The sequence below is a fragment of the Grammomys surdaster genome, unplaced genomic scaffold, assembly GCF_004785775.1.
Source record: "Grammomys surdaster isolate TR1022 unplaced genomic scaffold, NIH_TR_1.0 143, whole genome shotgun sequence".
Lineage (NCBI taxonomy): Eukaryota > Metazoa > Chordata > Mammalia > Rodentia > Muridae > Grammomys > Grammomys surdaster.
The window spans coordinates 4,053,112-4,070,925 of NW_021604601.1; the positions used below are offsets into that span (position 1 = coordinate 4,053,112).

Consider the following 17,814-nt stretch of genomic DNA (forward strand, 5'->3'; position numbering starts at 1 on the left):
TCTTCTTCTTCTTCTTCTTCTTCTTCTTCTTCTTCTTCTTCTTCTTCTTTTAGAGAAAATATGACAACGTTGTTTATTTTTTTTAAAAATATGTAAAATGTTTTAATAACAAAAGGATATAAAAACATGCCATTCAAACCATAACCATCAGAACATGCAATATCTATATCAGAAAAAATAGACTTTAAAATAAACAGGCAAGAGATTATTGGAGATAAAAGAGGGACATGAATTCATCCAAGACTTTGTCTTTATGTTGTTTAGATTTTTAGGTTATTCTTTACAGTTATCCCCATTGGTCTTGTATCTTGTATGCTGTTTATGTTTGGAGTAAGACTATGTCAGTAGGAAGGTTCACGCTGAGAGGAAGTGTATTAAGCTATGAACCTGGACTGACACTGGTGACATTGGTTTTGAATTTTTGCTTCTTTTGTATCTTGCTGTTTCTAACATTTAGTGTCGATCATATTTTTTTTTGTAAGAAATCACTAATCTTAGCCTTTTTAAATGGGTGGGAGCAATTAGGTCTGGGAAATCAGATGTGCTGGTTAGTGTTGTTATCGACTTGACGGAATCTGGAGTCCTCTGGAAGCCGTGCCTCTGGGGAGTTATCGTGATTACGTAAATTGAGATGAGAAAAAGACCCATTGATGTAGATTGCACTGTTCCATGTCTGGGATCCTGGGCTCAATAATGAGAAGGGAAGGAGTGCTACACCGTCGTCACGCTGCTTTCCGACTGTAGGTGTGATGCGAGCAGCTGCTCCAAGGTCCTGTTGCCTTCACCTCCCCAGCATGACAGACATCGCCTTTGGACTATGAGCCAGAATAAGCCCCTTCTCCCTTGAGTTGTTCTTGTATTTTTGATCACAGCGACAGGAAAAGAATGAAGGCAATAGTATTATAAAATATTTCGATGCTCTCTCACTATGTCAGTGACTATCAGGTGCTGAGAGTGGAGAGGAGTCCATGTTGGCTGTCCTCGTCAGGGTTACCATTGCTGTGATGAAGCAGCATGACCAAAGTAACTTGGGAGAGAAAAGGGTTTGTTTGATATAGTTTTCCAAGTCACTGTTCATCACTGAAGGACTCAGGACAGGAACTCAAACAGGGCAGGAACTGATGTAGGGACCATAGAGGAGTGCATCTTACTGGCTTGCTCAGCCTGCTTTCTTATAGTACCCAAGACTATCAGCCCAGGGATGGCTCCACCCACAGCGGGTTGGACCTTCCCTTATCAATCAGATTTAAAAAATACCCTATAGGCTTGTCCATAGCTTGATATTATGAAAGTGTTTTCTTAATTGAGAGTCCCTCCTCTCAGATGACCCCAAACTATTTAGTAAAATCTGTGTATATATCATGACAGCGTTTCCTTCTAATTTTCCTTCATAGCTGGCATCTAATAGCACTCAGTGAATACTTGAATCAACGAATGAACTGATCGATGAGTATCATAAAACATAAAACGTTGTAAATTGTGCATTTAGAAAACAAACCTTTTTTTTTTTGCAAGAAGAAATGGGAAAATAAAATTTAATGACAATATCTTATATGGTGTTGAGGTTATACAAGAATTATATTCCTTCTCTTTCATGACTAGGTAATGCTAAATGATTCTGAAGAAGTCAATTCTCTTCAGCAAATTCTACCTGGAGACTCATCAGGAGATCTGCCTACTGACACAGAGAACGAGAGCTAGTGTGCTCTGTTGTAATCAAGAGCCACCTCAGATTGTCACAGTGGTTGAGGAGCTAGCTCAGAAACAAACTTTAAGAAGCCCTTGAGGAATACTGTGAATTAGTTGGTAGTGGATCCATTTTGGAAGAATACCGAAGCCTTGGGTGTCTTGTTCTGGAAGCCTGGATGAAATCCCTGCCTTTTTACCTACTGTGAACATGCTTGTATTAGTGAGAAAAATTATGCAAGAGCCGGGGGAAAGATTGCATTGGTCTGGAAGCAGAGGCAATGAGGTGGTTTTACTACGCATATGACTGAGACACAGGTTATGGTGCCCCAGCGAGTCCTGGTTACTTTCTGACAATCAGTAATGTCTGTTTAAATCATGCGGTTTTTATTGGGCCTGACAAGTATACGTCAGTTAGTTTCACTTTCGGCAATGGAGAAAGGAGGGCCCTGGGGATGCAAAAGGCCTCGTTGGAAGGTTAAACTTTATTCTCCCTCTGTCAGATATGTGCCTTTCATGGGTTTTCTTCTTTTCCTTTGCATCTCATTTTGCTCCCATTTCTTTCTTTCTTCCTCCCTTCCTTCCTTCCTTCCTTCCTTCCTTCCTTTCTTTCTTTCTTTCTTTCTTTCTTTCTTTCTTTCTTTCTTTCTTTCTTTCTTTCTTTCTCGTTCTTTCGTTTGCAAGGTTTAGGATCAGAGAAACAGCCTGAATTTGCAATGAATGGGTTGGGGGAAGCAAAGCACCTCCTTCTAGCTCGGTCCTGCCTCAGTCTCTTCCCATTCATCAAGGTCTGCTTCACCTCCAGTCCTAGATAGGAGCCAATTGATAGCTTTTATTTGTACAAAGTGGGAGTTCCCGCTGCACCGAAGGAGTGTTCGGTTAGCTCCTCCGGTGAACAGTGCAGAAACAGGTCTCTCTGGAGGTGAGGGTCGGGGAGGAGAAAGAAACAGGCAGAGGCTCAACCACGTACCAGGCAGTTGGGGACTGCAGAGGTGCTCAGTGCTGCCTGCGATGAAGCAGACCAATGTTAGGCAGATCGCCCCGTCCCCCGTTTCGTGTGTGGTGTGGAGGGAAGGGGCGACAAGAGGGTCAAGGTAGCCTCCCTGAGAAGAGAGCCAGAAAGGGGGGAACGAGGTTTCCAGGCAAAGAAGAAACAGTGCTAAGTTTTGAGGCAAGAGCATTTGGGTAAGACGGGAGAATCGTGAGGGTGGTGTGCTTGGAGCCCAGTCTGGGAGAAAAGGGTGGGAAGCCATGAACCGCCTTTAAAAAACATATTGATTAAAGAGTAATAGTATGGGTAGATGTAAATGGCGGCTTTATTATATTTTTGATATCTTCTATGTAATCACTTTCATGTGAAAACTTGGTTGGCAAGCCGAGAGCTCCAGGAACCCCAGACCCGTGCTCAGAAATATCTCTTCCTTCATTCACCAACAGAGAAAGAGTTTCAGAGGAGCCGCAGACACCATGGTCAAATCTCTCCCCGAGCCACTGAGGCAGAAAGGCGTTTCCGTTACTGCCTTGGCTACGTTTCTCTTTAATGTTGAAAAGCACTCTATCCAGCACACACCAGGATTGTTTAGAAAGGAGAGTCTGCGAGTTCCGCGATTAAAGAGACTTCAGAGAGAATGCAAGGTCAAAACTCAGCAGCTGGCGATAACAAAGAAAAGGGCAGAGATTTCTAAATGTTAGCATTTGGGCAATCTGTTGGCGTGTGTTTATTTACTTACTTTTAGGTAACCGATGTGGCTAATATCCGTATTCTTTCTGTGTATCTTTGCCCCATCCTATTCCTGGCAATATTCTGAGTGGTTTTTCCTCCCTCATAGCACGTCTACAGCGCAACCTTCTCGTGCTGGCTCCATTTTTGTAAGGAAAGGAAAAAGAGATTCAAGAAGATGAATTCTGAAGTTTAGGATCATGTACGGACTTGGCAAATGCACTTCAATATCTTCTCTTTCATCGTGCACTGACTGCATGCCCTAATTAAGTCTCATTGCGCGTCGAGAGATTTATCTCTGAAAAGCGGTGTGTGTCTTTGAAATTGCCTGTGGCTCTTCACTGTTGAGGCCAACGCTTTGCTGAGATCTAATTAAAAACATATAGCTTCCTCTCCTCCCTCCCTATCTCTCCCTTGGACATCAGCCCATAGCCTGTGCATGCTTTCCCTGACACGGTTTTTTTTTTCCCCTTGCTGTTTTCTGTCTCCATACAGCTGCATGTGGGCCTCCATGCTTAAACTTAAAAGGCTTGGTTTTCTCCCCCACCCCGTCGTCTCCTTCTAGTTGCCAGGACTGTCAGCTTGCTGTTCTCTTGTTTTTATCTCAAACTCTAACAACAGTGTCTTTAAATTTCCCTCTGAATCCATTTTTAAAATTACTGTATCAATGGGACGTAGAGACCACCAAAGGGATCCCCAGTTCCCCTCGAACACGAACACCTCCCTGAGTCCCTGCGAGCCAGACCTAATCTTATTGGTAGTAACCCTGCCAAGGAGTTCCCCACCTCCACTCTCACCCCCCAGAAAGAATCTAGTGATCTAACTTGTATTCCTTACTCACCCCTTGAAGACAAACTAAACTTCCCCCAATCCCATATATAACTATTGTAAAGTCATTGCTGTGTGACTTTGTTTTTTACTTTAATTTTACTTGGGACCTTTTCTTTTGAGCGGCCCATGCCCATTTTCTCACGGGTATCTTGCCCTTCCCTTCTGAGCATCTCTCTATACTGTAACCACCGGACTCCCAAAATATCTGCATTAAACCCAACTCTGCCCTGTTTTGTAAGAAGGTGTTTTAGAAAATGTCATTTTCCAAATGAACTCCACAGAAACCCTAATCCCACTGTCTTGTTTATGTGAGTTTAGAAATATTCCACAAATTTCTTGGAGCGGAAGTGTTCAGACATTACTCCTCTGTTCTCAGAAGGCAGGATTTCTTCCACACTTACCTGAGGGCTCTAGGCTCTTCTCGGCCATGTCCCTTACCACAGTGATTAACTTTATATGTTTATGATTTGGGTTTGTGAACCTTACTAGTTTGTTCTCCTGTCGTAGTTTTTAGTCTAGCTGTCAAAAATAAAGTATAACTCTAGACTGAAATTAAATTTTTGGCTTAAAAATCCACCCACTAGTTCCAGATTTCATAACTTGAAGTGAAGTTGAAAGTCACTGTTGTTTTCTTTAAAACTAAAGCGATTGAATTTCATTCACATTTTATATTAAAGTGGCTAATATATGATTTTTTAAAAATATTGGAAATTCCATGTTTTTCATTAAAAGATTTTACAATGTCAATTAGCATATGAAGGCCTTTGGGGGGTTTACAGCAGGGAAATCGAATGAACTTACTTATTTCAACTTTCTCAAACTTTTTTTTTTAATCATGTGAACTCTAAAAAGGTAATATAATAATAGCTTTTAAATATTCTTTGGGAAATATTTGGGAAAGTGTTCTGTGAAAAGGCATCTTTGGACACATCAAACAATAGAATTCTTGAGCATGGCAGTATTTTGGAAAAGGACATTGATTTTAATTTTAGGTGATCTGACATGGATTAATAAGGACCTGTGTGTTTTCAGTCATACATAGTTTTTATTTCTTTTTATTTTCTTTTGAATTTTATGTCACTTTAGGGAAAGCATTTACTTAATTGAACCATCATCAATGGTCATACATTGTGTTGGGTGCTGGCAATATGAAGATAACATACAAACACCACATGCACTGTGCTTGCAAGCACACACACTCCCTATTTAAATGGACTCATGTTATAATAAAAGACAAAAATAAACAATGTATAAGATTGAAATAAGCACCAAGTTTGTGACATCAATTATGTACTTTGAAACCAAGTAACAGGAGCTTAGCTCTGCTCCAGAGCCGCTTCCAAGGGGAGAGGATGTTTGAGGGGACAGGATATTTGAGATAGATCTTAAAGGTGGGACAGATATTTATTAATATTAAGGGGGAACCAGGGCAATATACTGGAGGTGTGTGTTAAAGGAGAAGGCAACAAGAACTGTGTCCAGGTGACAGGTTAGGATTTCACACACTTGGGCCCTTGGCAGTCATCCAGGAAGGCTGGAATGAAGGGTTCCATAGAGGGTTTGGGAGTAGGAAAGAAGACACTTGAGGCCTTGGTCAGACTCGGCAGGCTACCAAGACCAAAATAACACAAGTCAGATGTGTTTAGAAAGGGCACCTTTGCTGAATGCAAAACTTGATGGATCATGAATGGTGCAAGAATCCCGAGGAGATAGAAGGGGACACTATGTTTAACACACACACACACACACACACACACACACACACACACACACACATATAAAAGGTAGAAAAAAGTCAGGAGAAACCTGCTAAGTCTTTAGAAATCTTTGGAACAGGATGATAAGAAAGAATATTAAGGACTTTCTTCATTTGCCTGGTTCCTATGCATAGAGTTTTGGATCCTAAGGTAGAGCACCTGGGTTGGGAATTAAGACTCTGTGTGGGCTGCTGGAAAGGTCCTGGCTTTCTTTTGCTGAAATTTAGTGTAACAGACTCTTACATGTACAGTCATGAGCTTTTGATATAACCATCTAAAGCAGTGGTTCTCAATCTTCCTGAGTCTGTGACCCTTTCATACAGATCCTCATGTTGTAGAGACCCCCAACCATAAAATTATCTTTGTTGCTACTTCATAACTATAATTTTGCCACTGTTATGAATCTTAATGGAAACATCTGATATGCAGGATACCTGATATGTGGCCCCTGTGAAAGGGTCATTCCACCCCAAAGGGGTCTCAGTCCACAGGTTGAGAACCATTGATCTTTAAGTACCTTCACTCCTTTTCAAACACAATTCATCCATCCAACAAGTATTTATTAAGGCTTAATAAATACTTAATTTACTTAATAATTAAGTAAACGCACATGGAGTGACAGTCACAGCTCGTTCTCAAGGAGTTCAGTATACAAGCCAAGGGGATCCTTGTTTATTGTTTTCTGTTTGTCTTCGGAGTGAGTTCTCAGGCACGTGAATTAGTCAAGTGTGGCTGCCTTTCTAAGAGATGAGGTGCCTGTCCAATTCCCTGACAACCCCCAATTTCGTGCAGAGCGGTAGGTGCTTTCCAGGAAACGTGGTAAACGAAGGTACCATGTCAGATGTGAGAGCCCGTCCTGCCCAGTCTCTCCCACCTCAAGACTTGACAGTGAGAATGAAGCTTGTACTACACACTTAGCCAGGGGCTTGGAGTAGCATTCCTGAGGACGATAATCACTAGAAAAGAAGGACCTTCTGAATCCAGCACTGAAGGAAGGGTTATACCCTCTTACCCTGGAAATAGACACAGAAAACTGTGATTGGACCACCATGAATCAAGGTTCATCCTGTGATTACCATGAATCACCACTCGATGCTGCTAATAAGAAAGGCAGAGATCAGAGCCTTTGTTGATCAGAGCTTAGTTCTGTGACTGCCGAACCACAGATGGAGCGTTCCAACCCTTATCATCCAATTCCGCTGGAGACACTGCAGAGTTATATAGGATGAAAAACATCTTGTATCTTTCCTCAGCTACTGTTTGCCAGAAGGAATGCTTGTGTGTATTCTTGGGTAAGACAGCTCCACCCAGGAGACAGAAAGGCAGAGGAGTCTGCTTACTGTTTGCCTGTGGGAGTTTAGCATGGTTTAGTCCTGGTCTGGATCCCTGCTCTGACTCATTTTCAGACAGAAGCCCATGATTATTACAGGTGAATACCTGTTGCAAAGCTGTGGCTCTGTTTTCAAGACTCATCTTCCAGGCACCTCAGAAAGCCTATGAAATAAATATGCTACTACTTAGTCATTTGAAGAGCCGAGTTTCTGAATGTCAAGTACTTTATTCTGGATTGTCAACAAACAAATTAGGGAATGCATTTTCTGCCATCCTGTGGATTTTGAGTCGTCTTTCAAATTCAGAGTATCCAAAGCCTTTTATGTTGTGTGTGATCCTATGAAAGGTCTTCTACTATAGACCTCGAATGATTTTCCCACCTCTGGTCTCTGATTAAGGAATTGCAGACTTTTCCATGACAACCTATCAAACCCATCTCTCTCCCTCAGGGCAGCTGGCTTACTTTTAGTCAGTTCTGTTGATCAGAGCTTAGCTCTCGTGTCTGCCAAACCACAGTTGGAGTGTTCTGAACTTGTGTAGGGGTGGTAAGTTTAATTGTGTCCCACTAGCATTGTCAAACTCCAAGGACATCAGACTCACTTAAAAGAATCTCATGTTTTTTGGGTTGGTTTTGTTTGTTTGTTTAAAGCTAAATTCTTTGATTTGGGGCTAGAGAGTTTGTGGGAAAGGCCTCTGATTCTTTGGGAATTGTAAAACTCCCAAGATTGCTGTGCTGTCATGTTTTTCTAATTAATAAGGAAAAAGCCAAAGAAATCTCCCAGACCTTAGTCTATACTCACAGTTGGCTTGGGAGCACACAGATCCTTATTTGGTGACAGTGGCAACCTGCTTCCTAAGCAAGTCCCAAGTAATGTTTGTAAATGTGAACTTGATTTTTTTTTTCCCTACAGAAAAGGAATTCGCCAGAGTTCAAAGAAAGATCTGTATTCTGAATCTTGTCCCGTTAGAGAGGCTATTCTCACCAAAGAGATGAACTAGGAAAGGTGAAATAACAATAACTTAACACAGATCTTCTATAAGTGGACAAATGTTGAAATTAGTTAGAGGCCAAACATTATTACAGAATTCAGGGCAGCAGAAGTGAATCAAAATTGAGTCATATAGGGTGAAGGTATAAAAACAAAAGCCAAATAAAGAGACAAATGACAAGGCAACAACAACAGCAGCAGCAACAACAACAACAACAGCACTAAAGAAACCAACATGAGATCCCCAAACATACAAGCAAACAGACAGACATAGAAGAACCAGGGGAGACTCTTGTTGGATGAGTGGATCTGGGCAGATGGAAAGAAAGGAATTTTTGAAATCAAAGGTGACACTGGAAGCGTTTCTCAGGGACAATCTCACAGCAAACACCATTGTCCTTTGGGTCTTATAATCTTTCTGTCCCCTTTTCTGCTATGCCCCCAGCCTTAGCTGCTGGAGTTGTGTCATAGACGTATCCACTGGTTCTGGGCTCCACAACTTTGCATTTTGATTGGCTGTGGTTTTCTGTAATGGTCTCCATATGTTACAAAGGGACAGTTCCTTGATGAAAGGTGTGGACTACACTTACCTGCGTGTATATAACAAAGATTTATTTATTGATTGATATATTTTATATAGATATCTGCTCTGTATGTCTGCATGCCAGAAAAGGGCATTGGATCACCTTATAGATGATTATGAGCTGCCACGTGGTTTCTGGAAACTTAACTCAGGCCCTCTGGAAGAGTAGCCATTGGTTTTAACTGCTGAGCCATCTCTTCAGCTCCAACAAATATTGCGAATGTAGTTAGAAATGCTATTTGTGATGGTTGTTCACAAGATGATTTTCAACTTGCCTACATCTGGAATGAACTAAAACCCAAGTGGCTGGGTACACCTGCAAGAGTTTTTTTTTTTTTTTCTTCTTAATGAAATCATTTGAAGTGGGAAGACCCACTGCTAACCCAGATCTTTTGAGGTGAGAAGATCCACCTTTAATCTGGGCCACACCCTCTGCTGGCAGCCTATATAATGAGCATGGAAGAGGGGAGCTCGCTCTCCCTGGCAAGTCTCGTCTCGCTGGCGTTAGAGACGACTTCTTTGGGATTCCAACATATACTCAACACACACATCGACACACACATTCATTCTATCAGGTCTGTTATTGCTTTTAAAAGTGATAGTTGTAGGCTCTCCTACAAGATCCATGACCTCACGAGCCCCACGTAGTTGGTTATATTCCCAGTATTAGACATGGTTTCCTCCTTGTCGAGCAGGTCTTATGTCTAACTAGAGAGGTGGTGGTTACTGCCAAGGTATGCGTGCCACTATTTCACCTTTAGGATTAGTGTGCTGTACTGGACAGTCATCGATGTACTTCATAGGTATTAGAGCTGGGCAGGACTGTTGGTTGCCTTCCTTTCTGGTACCATGAAAGTGAGTCACTGGGGAGGAGGCGTTCAGTTAAGTTGCATCTCAGAGGTCTCTGGACCCTATGTCTGAAATATATGCTGTCTTCAGCAACAGAAACTTACTTTCCATTTTTTGGTGTTGTGGGGGAACCAAGAGAAATAGAAGTAGTCTATAATATTTTCGGAAGCTCTTAGACAACTTTGACCAACAAGTCAAAAGAAGGATTCTCATGCCTGATGTTGGGGTTTTTAGTAGGTGATTTTGGCTCTTAGAAGAAGCATTGTCGGTCCATATATAGAGATTCATATATTATAGATTATTTTTAGGTAGTTAATATTATGAATATTATATTTCTTTCAGACATCCTTTATTTCTCCCCACCCTCACACCCAAGCAATGGCACTTTTTCCATTTTTTGATTTCTGTAGTTATTCCAGGATGTTTACTCACATCTGAACATCTGGAGCAAGAAACTTCTGATGAAAGAGAACATGTGACCTTTGTCTTTCCACATCTGGGTCATCTCACTCAACATGATCTTTCCTAGTCCCGTCCATTCACCTTCAAGGTTAATGATGTCATTTTTCTTTACAGCTGAATAGTATTCCATAGTGGATATAGGTCATATTTTACCTATTTTTCAGTTGATGGACATTTAGGTTATTTAATGGATACAGAAAGAATAGAAAGTTCACTCCTATAAGGCAAAAGTTCACTGGATAGCAAAAAAGATTAAATTTATGTATCATAAAAGTTTTCATTGATGGAAAGTTTTCACCAAGTTGTTTGATGTTTTGCCTTGATTCAAAACTTTGAATAGTTTTTTAAAATCATTTTTGACATTTGAACTGTTCAATGGCCTTCAGCATTAACAATTTTAATAGCTTTATATGTATGTGTATTAAAAGTGTATATATATACACTTATATATATTTGTATATAAATATACATACATATATACATGCATATATGTCATTGAATAATGCTCAGAAACACTCTTAACCAACAGAGTACCGGGAGTGCACTCAGAGAGGTAGAGCGCAGAGGGAAGGACATGATACCTGCTGTGCTCCACCTTGTGCTACACATATCTCATTTAAATTGCTCAGCAAGCCTGTGAAGCAGGTCCTAGGAGTCCATTGGCAGTTGAGAAACTGAGGCAGAAACGGGTTAAATAATTTATCCAAGATGATAGAACTCTTAGTGGTAAGGTGGTTGAAGATCTGTTTTCAGTCAGAAGAATGCAGAGGGCTAGGGGGTCATTCTGCCTGTAATGGCCTTGCATTCATCTAGTTATGGCCCCTACTTGGAATTGTGCCTACTCGGGTCTATGGTAACTCTTTTCTCCTTGGTTACTATTGTAAGACTCTGCTGCTGCATTGGACCTGGTTCCTAGGACTCTGTTCCTATTAGGAAAACCAATTCTGAGTGTCTGAAGCTCCAGGAATCTGGTCCCTGCTTGACACTGTTTTTCTTCCAAAGCCAGACAGCTATGTAGGCCTCTTGGTCTTCATCTTCGGGGTCTGGTCTCTTTCTGTGTCCTTAGACCCTGATGCTGGCCGTCATCTTGCACTATTTCTGAATCCTGCCTGATTTCCCATCCTTCACCTTGAATCCCACTTGTCTGTTACTCTCAATAACTCCCTGCCTCTGCCTGTTGTCTCATTCTTTGGTCTCGTGCTCTTTGAACAGTCGGTCTGCTCTAGTCCTTCCTCTCATAGTTGGGCTACCCCACAGAATGCTGCTCTTTTTCAAAGAAGCCAGTCCAGACCCAGCAGGCCCGCTGCCAACGCCAATCCCTGCCCTCGCTTGCCCTATGTGATTTTTACCACTTGCTCCCTTTTGCCATTTTCTCTACGTCAGATTAATGTTGGCTCTGACGTAGGAAACACTAGCAGGTCAGTCTGTGTTTTAGCAGCGGATTCCTTCCAGTTTGCGCGCTTAAGTTTAGTCCAGTAGATAATGAGGACACAATGCGCATGCTCAATGTCTTCGCATTTGCTACGAGGAACTGCACACCCTGACCTTTATTCTGTGTTGTGCTGGGGTTGCCAGATTCAAGCGTAGCAATGGAGATGTTCCTGGTAGTCACTCCCTGGTGACATTTTCTCCGTAATTTCTTCTCTTATCTCTGAGGCCACTTTCACGCAAGTTTTAATAGATCATTAAATTAAATAGGTCCAATTTTCTCTGTCTAGCCAAACTGCAGTTAGCAGGGTCTTTGTATAAAATTCATCATAATGAAGACATTTTACTTGTCTCTTTTCTCTGGAATTGCCCTTGTCACCCAAGGGTGAGAGGCACACTTATTCTTTGCAGCCTTTACTGTTTTGCTCCAGGGAATTCGATTAGCACACAGAAATGTAGGTATAGAGAAGGTTTCTTTTGCCCTGTTTTGTTATTAAATTTAGAAAGGATCGGACTTGGCTGGCTGGGCAGACAGAGCAGCGTGGTAATGGAGCAACTGTTTAGAGGCCACGTGGTTGCAAAGAGGTGAGAGGAAGTGCCAAAGCCTGCTGCTTCATGGCAGGCCTATTCTAGACTTGAATATGACTCCTCTAAATCCTCAGAAAGATTACACTAACCTAGTGTCTCAGCCATGGATTATCCATGATACATGACAGATCAGGTTTACTCTGATTCACGAAATAACAGCCACGTGATATTGGTGAGATTTGAGTCACGCAATCTTTGGTTGCTACCAGCCTTCAGAATCTTCAATGTTCCTCTTGTCAGGGACTCAAAATAAGCTGTTTGCTAATCCATACTCACTATCAATAGAGTGGGTCAGGATTCTGGAGCAGGCAAAACACCGTAGTCCTTGGAATCACAGGGAGAAATTACTAGCCATTGTGAAATGGGTGGTCTGCAAGTGGAAGGCAGGAATGGACTGTGTGTGTGGAATTGGGTGGTAAGTCAGAAAATGCTAGACTCACCCTGGCTAGCCTGTCCCTCAGATCACCTTCATTAACTGCCTGTTTCACTCTGAAAGTCTTCCTATAATTTCCTCCACACCCCAACCCCTGGAGAAATAAACCCTGGAAAGGTAAGTTTCTTCAAGTTCCATTTGGTGACTTTTTATAATAGAGTTTTGAAAGCTACACTTCTGCCTTTTTTTCTAGGATAACGGTTTGATTTCAATTACAAAACGACCACTATAAATAGTTGACTGAGTTCATAGGGTGTTTGTCTCATCAGGCAGTTAATTTACATTGGAAAAAATGTATGAGTCATTTAACTGAAATAAAAACGTAACTGACAGCTTGTTGCATACTGCCTGCGATCCACTTTGTCAGAAAGATGGAAAGTGATTTTGCAACCTCCTCTGTGTAATTCCGAAGGATTATTATAGACTTAGCTTTATTTGCTAATTAGGGTTATTTTGTTTATGAGTAAGAAACAGGAGTTTTTTTCTCTTAGGATTTGTGTTTTGGTAAACAGATTTTCTCTGTGTGTGTGTGTGTGTGTGTGTGTGTGTGTGTGTGTATGCATATGGTTTTATGAGATGTATCTATCTCATGCTTTTTTGTTTAATGTTTCTATGATAATTCACTTTAGTAGTGTTTGTCAGTTCATCAATTGAATTTTAAGATAAAATTTGGGTCTGGAGAGATAGGTCTGTAGTTAAGAGAACATACTGCTCCTACAAAGGACCCAAGTTCTGTTCTCAGCACCCATGTTAGGCAGAGTTACCACCTCTAAATCTAGGTGCTTCTGGCTTCCGTGGGCATCTGCAACCTTGTGCGTGTGAAATAAAAATGGATCATAAAAATGGAAAAATCTTTGGGTGTGGTGTATCAGTCAAGAATTAACTCTGGGGGAAAATGGCGGCTTCGGGAGAGAGTGGTGCTTCGGGCGGCGGAGGCAGCACAGAGGAGGCATTTATGACCTTCTACAGTGAGGTGAAACAAATAGAGAAGAGAGATTCAGCTCTAACGTCCAAAAATCAAATTGAAAGGTTGACTCGTCCTGGTTCCTCTTACTTTAATCTGAACCCATTTGAGGTTCTTCAGATAGATCCTGAAGTGACAGATGAAGAAATAAAAAGGAGGTTTCATCAGTTGTCCATCTTGGTACATCCAGACAAAAACCAGGACGGTGCTGACAGAGCACAGAAGGCTTTTGAAGCTGTGGACAAAGCTTACAAGTTGCTACTGGATCAGGAACAAAAGAAGAGGGCCCTGGATATAATTCAGGCAGGAAAAGAATACGTAGAACACACTGTTATAGAGCGAAAAAAAACAACTAAAGAAGGAAGGAAAGCCTACAAATGTAGAGGAAGATGATCCCGAACTGTTCAAACAGGCAGTCTACAAACAGACCATGAAGCTGTTTGCTGAGCTGGAGATTAAAAGGAAAGAGAGAGAAGCCAAAGAAATGCATGAGAGGAAGCGACAGAGAGAAGAGGAGATTGAAACCCAGGAAAAAGCCAAGCGAGAAAAAGAATGGCAGAAAAACTTTGAGGAAAGTTGGGATGGTCGAGTGGACAGTTGGCGAAATTTCCAGGCAAATACAAAGGGGAAGAAGGAGAAGAAGAATTGGACCTTCCTGTGGCCGCCGAAAGTCAAGATGGAGCAGTGGGAGTGAGCAGCAGGACCACGGCCGGGCCTCCCTGGCCAGAGCCTCCCCACTGCCTCCTCCTGCTTCAAGGACTCATTCTTTCTCCATCCCAACACAGAGTAGCGATTGCTTTTTAGTCTATTTTGTTTTCGATACAATTTAATATCAATCAGAGTAATTATTTGTACATTGAGAGGAGGGGCTTGGTCTAACCTTCCCCCATCCTTACCCACAGAACCACCAGGATTGGAAGAAGCTACTGAATCGAGCCGCCTTCTTTTCCCACAGCCTGTAACTTAATGTTTTATATTTGAATTGTGGTGGCTCAAGGGTCATGTACAGTTTGAGGAAATCTTCCAGTTAACTGTCTTGCTTACAGTGATGTTGCCCTGACTCCAGATCAGCTCAGGCCACCTTGGGAAGCCATCCTTGAGGCCCTTGCTCCAATAGGAGAGGCACTGTGGACTCACATGGTAGTCACTTGTTGCCCTAACGCCCTGTGGTGTTTGGCACAAGGCTCCCAGCCACTTAAACCTGATCAGTTTCCAAAGAGTTCACCATCTTCCAGCCAGTCCCATTGTGTCCTCGCTTGTCTGCATTCATTAGTGGTAATATTCTTTTATGTATAATAAATTTTTATACCCCCGGAAAAGAATTAACTCTGACAGCACAAAGCCTTTTGGATTCCCACAGAGGCTCTTGGGGATGCACTTTGGAGCAGAAGATTTTGTCCAGCTGTTTGGTAGCTATGGCTACTGTCATCATGACCCATGAAGGGTAGGCAGTACAGGCCATGGTGTTGAATTGAAAGAATGGATATCTTCTGAACAAGAGGTGACCTAACAATTTTGACTTTGGGAGACTAACATCCAGGGACCTCTCCTCAGGTTGCCTGGCCACATAGCTTGTCCCCTCCCCCTCCCACCACTGCCTTTTTCCTTCAACCTGGAATTCTTGTTTCCTAGACCCGAAGAAATCCCAGATAACATTAACAGATGAGATCAGTTATTCGACACTCGGTATCTATACCCGGTAGACTTCATGTACATGTATGATTTGAATCAACCCAATGTAATGGGTCCTACTTATACCCCTCATTGGGGTTGAGCAAAGTGTGGTGCTAAGGCTTAAACAACTTGTCCAACTCTGACCAGTTAGTGAGTTGGGAAGCCAGGCTTTGACTTTTAGGCAGTAGAACCTCAAACTCCACGTCATTAGCCGGCACAGTGTGGCTGGTACTTTGTGTTTCTGCTTAGTCGGTCTTCGCTTTGATGAGAGACAGACATGTTGAGTCTCTATCACTTGGGACTACATGTGTGTGTGGCCGTGTTCAGTCTCTATCACACACGTGAGTACTTGTACCTGATAATCATTGTTGTCTTCATCACCAGCTTCTACATGGTAGGCACATTTATGTGTCAAACACATCGCTCATATGAGATTCAATCCTTTCGGTATTCTTATTAGATTGATATTGTTCTCATGATATGGTTGCAAAGATCCTGCACCCAGGAGTGGTAGATTGTGACTATGAGTCTTCTTTCTTTTGTCCCCAAATCTTTCATCGTTAGCACCATGCTCACTCTGTTAAGGGAAAAAAATAAACTGAGAACCAGGGATTTAGCTCAGTAGTAAAGCACTTACCTAGCTTGGGCAAGGCTCTGGATTCTACCTCGGCATTGAAAAGGCAAAAAGGAAAACACAAATAGAAGGACAAGGAGATGAATCCTGTGTTTTGAGTGTTAGGATTCCCCTGTCTTCCTGCTAGACTCTCTGGGTGCTCAGATCACATGCAGTGCTCTCTCTTAAGGGCTACGGGACTCCTGTCCTTCATCAGATGCTCCTGCGCCCCACTCAGTGATTTCCTTCCATGACATCCATTGATTATTTACTCATTTGGGATAATTGGACTGTGCCTTTCCTCCTTTTAAAACGATGGGACAATTCAGTCCATTCCGGCTTTGTATGAAGCCCCTGAAGCACATCTCTTTCTTTGTAGTATCTTGTCAGAACAGAAATGGGAGCGTTGACTTACGCCTCAGGGCTGGGCATTGAACCTAGGAAACGACTTATGCTGGGCAAGTGTTCTATCACTGAGGAACGCCACGGACCTCAGCAGTGAGGATTTTAATTTGCCAGATGATTGAGAGGTTATTTTGGGATATAAGCTTACTGTAAGAAAGATAAAATGGTGTTTGAATAATGAAGTTACTCCCTGGGTGTTCCTGGACAGTCCCTGGCTTGTGAGAAAAAGAGTAGGAGTTCTCAATAGGAGAGAGGTGCAGAGAAAGGAATGGGCACAGGCCAGTGGCAGGTCCCACCGTTTATGCCAAGGACAGCTGGCAGCTGGGAGCTGAGGGTCACAGCAAGCCATTCTCTTGAGCTGTCCTCGGAGGTTCTTCCACCTCGGCTGTTCTACCAAGACTAGCTTATGATAGCTTTCAAAGGACCTGGCCATCTCCAAATTGACAAGACTTCAATTGCAGCTACTCTGAATGAGGACCCGCCTCTCTGCCCTGTCTTGTAGGGTAAGAGGACCACTGCCACCCAGTGGGAAGGTTAGAGGTCACTTACTGCAATCTTTTTGGCAGCTTGTTTTTTCACACAAACACACACACACACACACACACACACACACACACACACACACACGTAAACATAAGCTCCAAACAACTAAAAACAAAGTATCAGACAAAAGGCAGTCAAGGACCTAGTGGGTTATTAGATGATTTAACAAAGATTTTTAAAATAAAATAGTTTATAGCCAACTGTGAGTATATTCTATTTGGCTATTTTTTTCATTCGAATAAGATTCTGTCTTCTCAGCTTTGTTAATTGGGGATGGCTGATGGCTAATAGGAGCGATCTAACACCTACAGGTTATTTTTTTCACAGTTCTGGACCAGGTTTCTTAGCATAATGCATTGTTGTGGTCCTCTGGGTCTGATTCTCTCTTGCCAAGCCTGTCTCATCAGTTGCCTGTTGTCCTGCAGATTTTGGAGGCACTGGAATCCTAGCAACAGATCTCTCATTTAAGAGGGACGGGCCTGATCACCAGTCTCCCACAGCTTGGTAAAAGTTTTGCTCTTGTCAACCACAGAATATCTCTAGAGATTTTTTTTTATAGTACCTGTTTTTTTTTCCCCAATTTAGTAGAAAAATGTGCCTTGATTTTTGAATTTGAAATCAGATGTCCAAACAGAATGTCTCCCTCCTGGAAGGTAAGATTCAAAGTCTCTTCTCTGTGGGGAAGTCCGGTATCTGGTTTTTCTAGGCTTTTCTTTGTATTGTTGATTTTACATTAAGCTATCGATATGAGAAGATTAAATCACCTGTAGCCAATTACATTATCAGAATCTGCTAGCTATACATATTTCTAATGAAATGATTTTTATAAATGTATTATGTGTTTATATCATAAACACATCTTCCCCTCCTTCCAGACTGTCTTGTGATTTCTCCTCCCTAAAATTCATGCCTTCTCTCTCTCTCTCTCTCTCTCTCTCTCTCTCTCTCTCTCTCTCT

The 17,814-nt window shown here is 42.0% G+C and overlaps 1 protein-coding gene and 1 pseudogene across 1 annotated transcript in view; both read left to right on the forward strand.

The window, feature by feature from the left end:
* Window positions 1-17,814, forward strand: part of Esr1 (estrogen receptor 1) — a 352,705-nt gene that overhangs the window by 22,025 nt on the left and 312,866 nt on the right. The window lies entirely within an intron of this gene.
* LOC114618570 lies at window positions 13,554-14,316 on the forward strand (annotated as a pseudogene).